We start from the raw sequence: 10,937 nt of genomic DNA on the forward strand, positions 1-10,937 counted from the left end.
TAAATATTAATTGACCATAGACGCATGGGTTGATTTCTGAGCTCTCTGTTGTGTCCCATTGATCTATATGCCTGTTCTTATGCCCATAGCAGACTGTTTTGATTACAATGGCCTTGAAGTATAGTTCACAGGGGTCTGTGGGTCCCACCTAGAATCCTTTTTCCTGGCTCCTTGTTAAGAGTATTTCAAAAATGAGAATTCTTGTGTTGACTGGCCCAATTTCCATGGTTTTAAGTGCTTTTACTAGATAATATCTGAGGTGTTGTCATGCCTATTTGAAAGAATGGGAGATGTGCTTTTTTAAAACAATTGATCAAGATTTCTAACAATATAGACTATAGTTTTATCACTGACTACCACACTGGGAAATTTCTAAAGAGAACTGGCCAAAAAGTTGGCCCTTGACTTCTCATTCTGCTACAGGGCAGAAATGAGCCCACCTGTTAATTCTGTGTCACTCACTAATGATGCTTGTTTATATGTTTAGCTTTTGCGGCTTTTCAAGATGCTTAAACCGCCCCTCCACAGTAGCCTTATAAATTAGGTAGTGCAGCTGCTATTAAGGCCACTTAAACAAGGATGAACCTGAGACATAAACAGTTACTTCAGTTGCCCAAGGTTAGAGAATAGCAGTAGAGCCACAATTAGAACCAAGTCTGCTGAATTGCCGTCCTTTCTATTAGAGCACAAAACTCCTGTGAAGTGTTCAAGCTCTGCCACCAATACGTCTTGAGAGTTTACTAAACAGCAGGTACTGTCATTCCCTCCTCTCATTATCGTGTACATTTACAATTACTCATGTTATTTCAAGGCATTGCATGAGATATCTTGAAAAGCCTCATAGAATTTCATAAATTGCTAATCAAAAACTCACTAAATCTTTTAAACCTACTTTAACTGTGTCTCTAATAAAGATGTAAGAAGTCAGCCAACTGGCCACGTATTGTTATCTCTTATGCTTGTCAGGTAGAAGGGTAACAACCAAAGTATAATATCTAGAAGCATATCTATTATATCTTTTTTTAATGTTTCAGCATTTTCCAGCTAAAAGGTTGCTATAATCCAGTGAACCTTTCTATTAAATAGGTATTTCTTAGCTTCCTGCCAGGTTTAACTACTTGGCTATGGGTTATTATTCCGTGTACATGGCATCTCTGAGGATTAATGAACAAGGCGTGTGACTATAGCAAAGCTGAGTTTGGATTGCAGGAGGGATTAGTGCCCAGGCTAATACATGCTTCAGTTGAACATGAAGACTTTTAAATGTTTATTTAATGTTTATCAGTTGAAACATGAAGGCTTTTATCCCTTTATAAATAAATGTTTATCACAGAATAAACATGTAACCTACCAGCCACAATTTAGTAATGAAAATATTGCATTTAAATATTTATAAGTGAATTTCAAATTCCAATTCCTATGGTGTTTTGGGTCAAATGCTTTAATAGAATTTATAATACTATATCTGATCAATTCTCTTTTTTTGTATTTTAACGTATCCAAAATTGGTTCTTTTACAAACAATGGCATGTCAAAGTTGAATTGGCAGCGTTTTTTCTTAGTGATTCATACATAAGCTAACGTACCTTACAATCAATACATCTGAACTTCAATGACATGACAGTTATTACACCGTAATTGTTTTTTGTCTAAAGTTTTACATGTCTCCTTTTTTTCCAATTGACCCCCACTGCCCCTGTGTTCGTGTCCATTGGTTATGCTAATATGCATGCATACAAGTCCTTTGGTTGCTCTCTAACCCTCCCCTCCTCATCATTTGTCTCTGGATCTATTCTTGTTCATCAAATAATGTTGATCAGTATATCCCACATATGAGTGAGATCATGTGATATTTATCTTTCTCCGATGGTCAGAGACCCCGCAGGCCATCTTTTTTCTTTTTAAATATATATATTTTATTGATTTTTTACAGAGAGAAAGGGAGAGAGATAGTTAGGAACATCGATGAGAGAGAAACATCTATCAGCTGCCTCTTGCACATCTCCTACTGGGGATGTGCCCGCAACCCAGGTATATGCCCTTGACTGGAATCGAACCTGGGACCTTTCAGTCCGCAGGCCGACGCTCTATCCACTGAGCCAAACCGGTTTCAGTGGGAGTTCCATTTTTAAATACACCTTACTTTTATACAGGACTTTATAGGCAAACATGTTAATTGAACCTCACAATCATTATAAAAGCAGAAATAATTGGTATTTTCTCTATTTTACAATGGCAAAGAAAAACTCAGAACTGATAGGAAAATGCCCATCTTTATATAGACTTTTACACAGAATTGAAATGATCTACCAAGCCTAGTGATACCAAGTTCAAAAGTTTTACACCATGTTTCAGGATAAGCTAAAGTGCAAACAAAAGCAACCACACTCAAAGGTGCATTGTTAAGCCTCTTATGGATTTTATATATGCACATTGGATTTTCTCCTTAAAACATAAAAAGCCTTCAAGGCAGTCTTCTGTAATCATGTGATTTGAAAAATTATGACAGTCGTTACTGGGGCTTTACCTTGAGCAGCTTTAATTATTTTAATAACCATTCACAGTTCCTTCATCAGAGAGATTTTGGACCAAAGTATAATGATTATCAGACTGATGGGGGAAAGCTCCCTTGTTATACTTACCACCTAACGTTTATTATGTGCCGAGAGTGATCAATTTTTTACATATGCGTTAATTGCATTAAAGGACTGAACAGGAAAAGCTATTTAACCTCATCTTTATTCACTTATCCTTAAAGTAGTCCTGTCATGCTTCTCCTCGAAAAGCAGGACGTAGTGGCTTGAACCTTGTATGGATCACCATAGTTACTGGGCATTCGTGACATTTTATTCCTTACTATTTTTACTTTTACATATAAATTCTTCAAACTTTCTTTCCTGTGTTTTAGTATATTGTTATAAAATGAATGTCATTATTTTACATCTTTTACTCTCCTTCTGGGACCTGTGTGCTGGAGTCATTTCCGAGGGTGCTGTTCCTTCCTGTGGCAATAGGAAGCTTCCAGCCTTGGGAGCCAGAGCGGGGCGTTCACAAGGTACGTGCCAGTGTATACATTTAGAAGTAATGAACATGAGTTTGCAATAGAACAACACTGAGGTTAAAAACCCAGTGGAACTATTCAGTGATGGCCCCATTAACTCGTTTGCCTCATGGTGGAACTCCGGGCACTAAGGGTGGGTTTCTCTCACATGTGGGAAAAGGACCATTTGAACCTGACACTATGAAGGCCGAGGCTGAACATGGGGGCAGTGAGGCCTGAGGAACAGAGGGATGACTTTCAGTGGGCTGCCCTGGGCTGCAACAGCCAATTCATCACCCACCCTGCAGTCAGGATTTATTTTTCCTCTCGCTTGTGTAGCAGTGCCGGTTTCCATTTTAATACTTAGAAGGTAAGTTCAGTTGATGGACACTTTGTATAATAAAATACTCTTTTAAAGTACGTGCCCACATACACACACGGGATAAAAAGTGGCACCACCAGGGCCGGTGGCTTTCACAGAGTACATTTGTAGAGCCCAAAGCTTAGGCCTGGATATGTTTATAGCACTTTAGCTCCGTTTGTGAGTTTGGAACCCTTCCAAAAAAAGAAGAGAAAGACATATATTATTGTTTATAATCTGCTTTATTCCGCCAAACCTTGACTGAACAGACCTGTGGATTGCTGTTTAAATCCCTCAGTGCCTTTAACTACTGATGGGGAAAGTGGTTAATGCGCATTCTAAACGAAGCTTGGCATCCACTCAGGGAAACCACTTTAATTGAGAAGCATTAAATGTTAAAATGATTCTAAAAAAAAATAATAGAGCCAGCACACATATTGAGTATAAAAGTCCAGGCCCATCAGTAATATAGCTCTTGGTTCTCATATTCCTCTAGCCTGAGTGAGCTTAAGCCCTGCAGTTGACAGGTGTCGAAAAAGCAACTCTCGATTCCCGAGGTGGCTGTCTGCGGGCGGCTACCCATCCGCTGGCAATGAGCAGGCAGTGGTCAAGGGCTCCACGTTAGAGGAGTGGAGCTGGCAACTTGACAGATGTTTGTTTTTCTGGAGTAATTGTCCCAGGTGACTAAAATACGAGATTTAACCCCAAAGTCCTTGCCTGGACTTTCCATTGCTGTGCTGGAGCCATCTGTTGAAACCTATTTACCATTTTAATGGCCTTTTTTTTTTTGCCTTTTTTAACTGCTTTATTTCCAACTCCAAGTGTGTGTGCCAAGACTACTCTTTGGGGTCTGTATTTTATCTTTCAGGAAGCAATTCCCAGCCTTTCCAAAATCCCCAAACCCCTCCCAGGCAACAGGAGATCACTGGCAAGCAAGTGAGAGGAAGATAAATCTTTAAAAAACAGAACAAAACCTCTCCCCCAGCTTCAGCGATAGCCGTTCCTGGAAGTTCTGGTCGATGCGGTAGTTACTAAATAACCCAAGGTGTGCGTAAGTCACATGGCAGCATTTCTGCCCTAGGAGCCCCTTCTGGGGGAGCAAGTGCACTGCCGGGGACAGCCTGTGACTTGTCCATTTAATTACAGAATAACATCCCAGTTAATAACATGCCTACATTCAATGTCTGTGTTTAATGGGGGAGAGGCCGAAGGAAAGGGTTCTAAAGGAAAATCCTGAAGTCACATTGGACAAAAAGGAGAGAAGAAAAGGAAAGAAAAATTTATTAAGAAGTGTTATAGTCAGTAGCCCACTCCCTCCAAAAGGGAGTGATGTACTCTCCCAGGGCAGGTGCAGACGACTTGAAGACCTCTGTTTAATAGTTTGGATGGATTCTTTTTATTACTCCTTTTATAAAGGTGTAGTAAGTTTCTTCTTTCTAGTGATTTGGCCCCATTTTATAAACATTGGGTTTTTTTCTCCCTCCTAACACAGTATTTCCTCAGCAGCAGTGGCTAACCATTGCTTGCTTCTCTGGGGCAGCCGTGACCCACACCAGCACCCAACCGAGCGCCACTGCTCGCTGCTCACTGCACATCCAGCAGAGGACCAGAGGGAAGGCAAGGATTTATTTCCAAATGACCAAACTGAAATAGCATCCGTCTAAAGAGGTATGGCAAAGGGATGCAACCATTTTCTGTTTAGACTGTAAAGGACAATTTTTAAACTATGTCTCAAATAGCACATCTAAGGAAATACATTCAGAAACGTTGAGGATCACCTTTTACGATTTTTACTTCTAGTTTGACAATTGGTTAAAATTTACTACGTACTGACTTACCTTTGGTCTTTTTTTCCTCCTTTTCTGACTTTGGCTGAGGGGAATCCTGGCCCCAAGGAGAAAGCAGGCAGGGCAAGCAGTGCAGACACTGACTGCTGTGCCTTCCTCAGCTCTCCTGAGTTTGAGTTTTATTTCATTCTTTCTGGCCGGTGATTTCTTTCCTTTATTCTTCTTTAACACATTGCGGATGGATCACGAGAATTCTCACTTCATAGTACACAGTGTTTTTACAAAGTATCGTACTTTAAAAAGATATTAGCTTGTAATAACATGTAATGAATAACTTCAAAATGCAATGGGTATTTAATTCTAAAGCGTGCCTTTAACATTTGTGTAAAACGTTTTTTGTACTTGTTCAATAGAAACTTACCTGGCCACTGGGTAAAGCTAGCAGTAAGACTACTGGTCCGCAATGTGTTAAGCAGCTGTCCTTCTGAAAAGGCTCTGTCAGAGAATAGTGCTCAGGAGCTGGTCTCCAGTGACCGAGCCAGAAAGAAGGACCCGATCCTCCCTCCCTTTGTGAGCTGAGAACTTACTTGGTAATTCCAAAACGTTGCTACTAGATTAGTGTGGTGGGATCAGGGTGCACTAGAACACCAAGTGGAAACACTCCAATGAATCGTCAGCCTGATACACTCAAAGCGACTGACAGAGTTTGGAAAACAAAGACTCAGTAGAGACAGCTTGTGACGAGGGTTTGAGAATAGACTACAGACATGGTGTACAGTGTTAGAATCAATAGCCTACTGCATACACTGGCAGAACTCTCGAGCCCCATTATGAGTTCCTCAGGAATACCCAGATAAGTAATCACATTTAGTAGCAACAGAGGCCTTCATAGCCACCTGGCAAATTTCCCTAACAACCACCCAAGCGAGGGACGAAACAAAAGTCCTCATGTGCAGCACCTCCTTATTGCTCTATCCAAACTCCCCGCTCCCATTGGGTGCTCTCGTCTTCGCCCTCGCTCGCACCTAGTAAGGTCCTTCTGAACCTCAGCCTTCCTTGGCACATACCCAGTAAGGCCTTTGCCTTTCTCAGCCTTGTAAAGTATTTACCACAGGAGATGACTCGGCCCGGGTCCAGAGCAGAGATTTGGGTCTCCACGAAAGACCTTGAAGCCCTCCAACAATCTCAGTGGAGGTCCTGCCTGAGAACGTACTGCCTTTCCTGTTTAACTGGGTTGACTGTGGGGCACAAAGTAAGTCTAAAACTTAGGTACTGAGTCCCAACAACCTGGTGACGTCCTTAGACTGAGAACTGATGCCCAGAGCCCAGCCTCATGCTTTGTACCTAAACAAGCCACACAGGATGTGACAGTTGTCACTACCACTGTCTGAGGACTCTCAGAATACGTCCCCAAGTGCTCCAGGTTAACTAGTAACTAAAGAGGTGATGAATGAGTTTTCTCTGTTGCTGCTGAGCCAGATGCCATCAGCACTAACCAGTAGAACTTTCTGCAGTGATAGAAATGTTTTATATTTGTGTCCAAATACCATAGCCACACATAGCTCTTGAGCGCTGGAAATATGGCTAGTGTGAGGGACTGAAATGAACTTCTTTTCACTTTATACAGACTGAGAACTGATCCCAAGACCCAGCCTCATGCTTTGTACCTAAACAAGCCACACAGGATGTGACAGTTGTCACTACCACTGTCTGAGGACTCTCAGAATACGTCCCCAAGTGCTCCAGGTTAACTAGTAACTAAAGAGGTGATGAATGAGTTTTCTCTGTTGCTGCTGAGCCAGATGCCATCAGCACTAACCAGTAGAACTTTCTGCAGTGATAGAAATGTTTTATATTTGTGTCCAAATACCATAGCCACACATAGCTCTTGAGCGCTGGAAATATGGCTAGTGTGAGGGACTGAAATGAACTTCTTTTCACTTTATACTAAGCAGTTTAAATGTAAATAGCCGTGTGTGATTAGTAACTACCATATTGGACAATACACCTCTGCTTGGATCTTCTCTTCAACCAAACAAAACTACTAATCACCAATGGAAAAGGCATTCTCTAGTTTTTCCTACTTGGGACCCCAGCTCTAAAGAAAGGCTATGACTCTTTTTTTTTTTAATTAAAGAATCTCTGTTGCTCTTTCCATCTTCACTATACTTCAGGTCCGGCACACTAATAAAGCCTCCTGCGGAGAAAAAGTCTGAATGAAGATTTTCCTAGAAAAGCTTGTTTAAGAGCCCTGATGACTCTGATGAGGTGTTTCTAACCCTCTATCCACCTCTCACCCAAATGTAGACATTTGCACATACTTTCTCAAGGAAGAAAATGTGTAAAGTGTGAAGGACAAACTAACTAAAAAGAATGTAGTCAACAGGTTTCTCTGCCCATTCCCTAAGTCTAGGAGCAGAGGATTGGGCCCTAGAACATTGCTGTAAGAGAAATCGGAGAACTCTAACCACCCCTTCACTGAGCAGTTCTGCTATTTATGGATGTAAGTAGTTCTGGCATTCGGAGTTGTACTGTGGGTTTTCTTCTGGTGATAAAAGGGGCCCATGTCAGCACAGCTTTGCATTTGATTTAGGTCAAGAGAGAAAACTAAATGAAAACCAAGACACACCACCTTCTAAAGAACATCCATATTTATTTAACATAGTTTTACCATACACATCTCATGCCAACACACAGGAGGCATATACAAACAAACGCACCAGCTTCTGTTTCAAAGTCACATGGCAATAAATAAGGATGGGTGGGTCTTTTTTTGTCTTTTTTCCTTTTTTTTCCAGCAAATGAGACTTCATTTCTTTTCACTGTACAAAATGTACACTGGGAAGGGTGAGGGCAACAATCCAGAGCTTAGGGGAGCAGGTGCTTTGAGGTCTGAATGCAAGTTCAGAGCAGCATCTAGGATCCTGCAGCCCCGAACCTGCCCAGTTGGCTGCACGCAGTCCTCGAGTGAGGGAGTAAAAATGATTTTGTCTCCAGGTGGGCAGCAGTGAGAGTGAGGGTATCCTTCTCTGTCCACCTGAGTTCTGCCTCCCTAAGCAAAGGAACGCTTGGCACACCTCCAGACCTGTAGCTGTCTCCTCCCAGAGCTAGCAGCATGAAACTGTGCTTTCGTGGGCCTACCAAGCAGAGTGTGGGTGGGATGACTTTGCTGAGCTCTCTCTTTTTGGCTCCTGTCACTGTGGGAGACAGTTGGAGCAACTACTGCAAAAAGGGCCAATTGACCAATCCAAGAAAGAGAGAGCCAGTGATGTGCTTTTTATTTCGCTTTCAGCGTGCCCAGGGCCCTTCAGCAGCAGGCAATAAAACAGAACTCATTTCCGCTTAATTGAATTTGTCTTCATCTCACGGGTTCCAATTTTTAAAGTGCAATGTTTAAAAATGAGCCTCCTCAGTCCTTCCAGACCCTGCTGGCTGAAGAGGTATGGTCATCATTTCCACAGTTAGAACCAAGTTGTCAGTAGTGGCATGTGGGAGAGGTTGGAAGGGAGAGTGGATGCTGGACGCACGGTCGTCCATAACAGCTTTTGCTCAGCTGAAGCCTTCAACCCACTCCAGCAAGGAGGCAGTTGTTTCAAAATAATCAGCTTGAGCCTCAAGAGGTGGTCGTATCTTTCATATCTACAGATTACTTCTTGCAAAGTGAACTTAATTATGAAGATTGAATGGCCCTCAATTATCTTATTAGATTTCATGTTTTACATTGGCAAAAAAAAAACAAAACACTTAAAAACATAGCTAAATGCTTTTCTTTTTGTTGTTGTTTTTTGTTGTTAATCCTCACCCAAGAATATTTTTTCCATTGATTTTTAGACAGTGGAAAGGAGGGGGAGAGACAAAGAGAAACATCAATGTGAGAGAGAGACATCCTGCATGCGACCAAGCCTGCAACCAAGGTACGTGCCCTTGACCGGAATCAAACCCTGACCCTTCAGGCCACATGTCAGCACTCTATCCACTGAGCCAAACTGGCTAGGGCTAAATGCTTTTCTTATGTCTTAATTTTGTCCTTTTTCCCTGACATTTCACTGTATTAATTTGCAGGAATAATATTATCAATATGGTGGTTGATTTGTACTTTCTATTATATTCTTAACTATTAGCTGAGGCGAGAAAAAGAAAGCACAGAGACAGAAAGGAGTTTGCCTCAAGTGGCACAGCAAGTCCCTGAAAGGGCCAGGACCAGTCTTCCCAATAATGTGATTTAACAGGTGGGCTGGCTTAGCTTTGCATTGGGGATTTCTTCTGTGGTTTTATTACTCTTTAAAAATAGAGATTCTCCCATAGCCCCGTGTGTCCCATTTTTGCTTATACCAGCTACTACTGGAAGCTTAGGTGTTGCTGGGTTTTTAATTATTATTTTGCTCCTGAATTCAAAAACCTCCTGTCCCATGGTCTATCAGCCAGGTGCTCAGATGAATGTTGCTACTTGTAATTGCTCTCTTAGAGCCACAGACAGATTCAAATGATGTAAATTCTCTAGAAGGTCTTGTTTCATTTTTCAAATGTGTCCGTGTCACTTTAGCAAGGAGAAAGCAGCTCCCAGGAGGCACCTTATACCTCAGTCACAGACCGCTGAGCAATGGAGGAGGCTCTCAAGGTACGTTGTGTGCTCACCATCTCCAGCCACAGAAGAGCCAAGGAACAGTCTTGGCACGCAGTGGCTCACTGGTGGCACCAGTCCTCTAGAATGCTAACTGCACTTGCAAGGAGAGCCACTTAGAATCTGAGGCCTGGCCTGGCTGTGCTTCTACACGGAGCACCAGCGTTTGCTGCTCTCTGGGAGGAGGCTCTGGGGAACTCAGCTCTCCCAGCTTTGTGGCCAGTATAGCTAGCCAGCCCCACCAACACCAGCTGCCCCGCTCACTGAGTTCTCAGGAGACTGTTACTAGCACGATGGAAGAAGACTGTTATTAGCATGTTCTCCAACCATTGAATAAGGCATGAGCTTAACTTGCATACAAAACAAAAACTGCTCAACTGATCTTAAAGAAACAGTGCTACCCAGAGGGCCATGTTCCTTGAGTCTGCTGCCCCTGGTAATCACCAAAAGCAGGCAGTACCTTGAGATCCCAAGAGCTCCAACGCCAAGTAACCGAGCTGCACAGTGGTCTGGGTGGGACAGTCTTTAACTGGTTCATTGCCCAACACAGTCTTCCTGTGCACTGAGAGCTGCCTGCTGAGAACAGTATGTTCAAGAACCTGTCCTCCCAGAAGACTGCGGCATGTGCCTTTCTTGTGAGTCATTATTGCCATCCCCACTGTTCACTGTATTGGGAATTGTCTGGGCTTCACCCTCTGGCATCCCTAATCCTGGAGCCTCAAGAAGAAATCCTGCATCTGCAGGACTCCCCAAGCAAAAATCACGACAATTGCAGCCTGTCGGAAAATAAGGGTCCACTACAGAACTGGTCAGGGAAAGGTGGCCTGAAGGCTGACCCCAGGAATTTACTGACTATACAGTTTGAAGAAGCTTAACTGCCCATAGTTTAGTCCTCAGAAGGCATTTGCAGAAGATGCAAGAGCCAAGGAGGAAGGTTTATTTCTTCCTTGAGTCTACCTAGCACACTCTTAAATCTTTGCGACCTTCAAACCGTGACAGGCATGAAAGGGTGGTTAGGGTCTTGGGCCCCATCACTTCACGTGAAAAAGGTAATGCCTTTCTTACCCTTCCCTACTCTGCTGATCTTAAGAAAACAGGAGACCAGAGAAGTAAACCACCATTTCCCAG

The 10,937-nt window shown here is 42.6% G+C and overlaps 1 long non-coding RNA gene across 1 annotated transcript; it reads left to right on the plus strand.

Moving 5' to 3' along the window:
- The first annotated feature begins 2,087 nt into the window (after window positions 1-2,087).
- Window positions 2,088-9,050, plus strand: LOC102757366. The gene is made up of 4 exons (XR_001515412.1): window positions 2,088-3,055; window positions 4,894-5,069; window positions 7,597-7,691; window positions 9,020-9,050. It is a non-coding gene; the product is annotated as an uncharacterized LOC102757366 (long non-coding RNA).
- Window positions 9,051-10,937: the final 1,887 nt, after the last annotated feature.

Source organism: Myotis davidii, unplaced genomic scaffold (assembly GCF_000327345.1).
Source record: "Myotis davidii unplaced genomic scaffold, ASM32734v1 scaffold591, whole genome shotgun sequence".
In the NCBI taxonomy this organism is placed as follows: Eukaryota; Metazoa; Chordata; class Mammalia; order Chiroptera; family Vespertilionidae; genus Myotis; species Myotis davidii.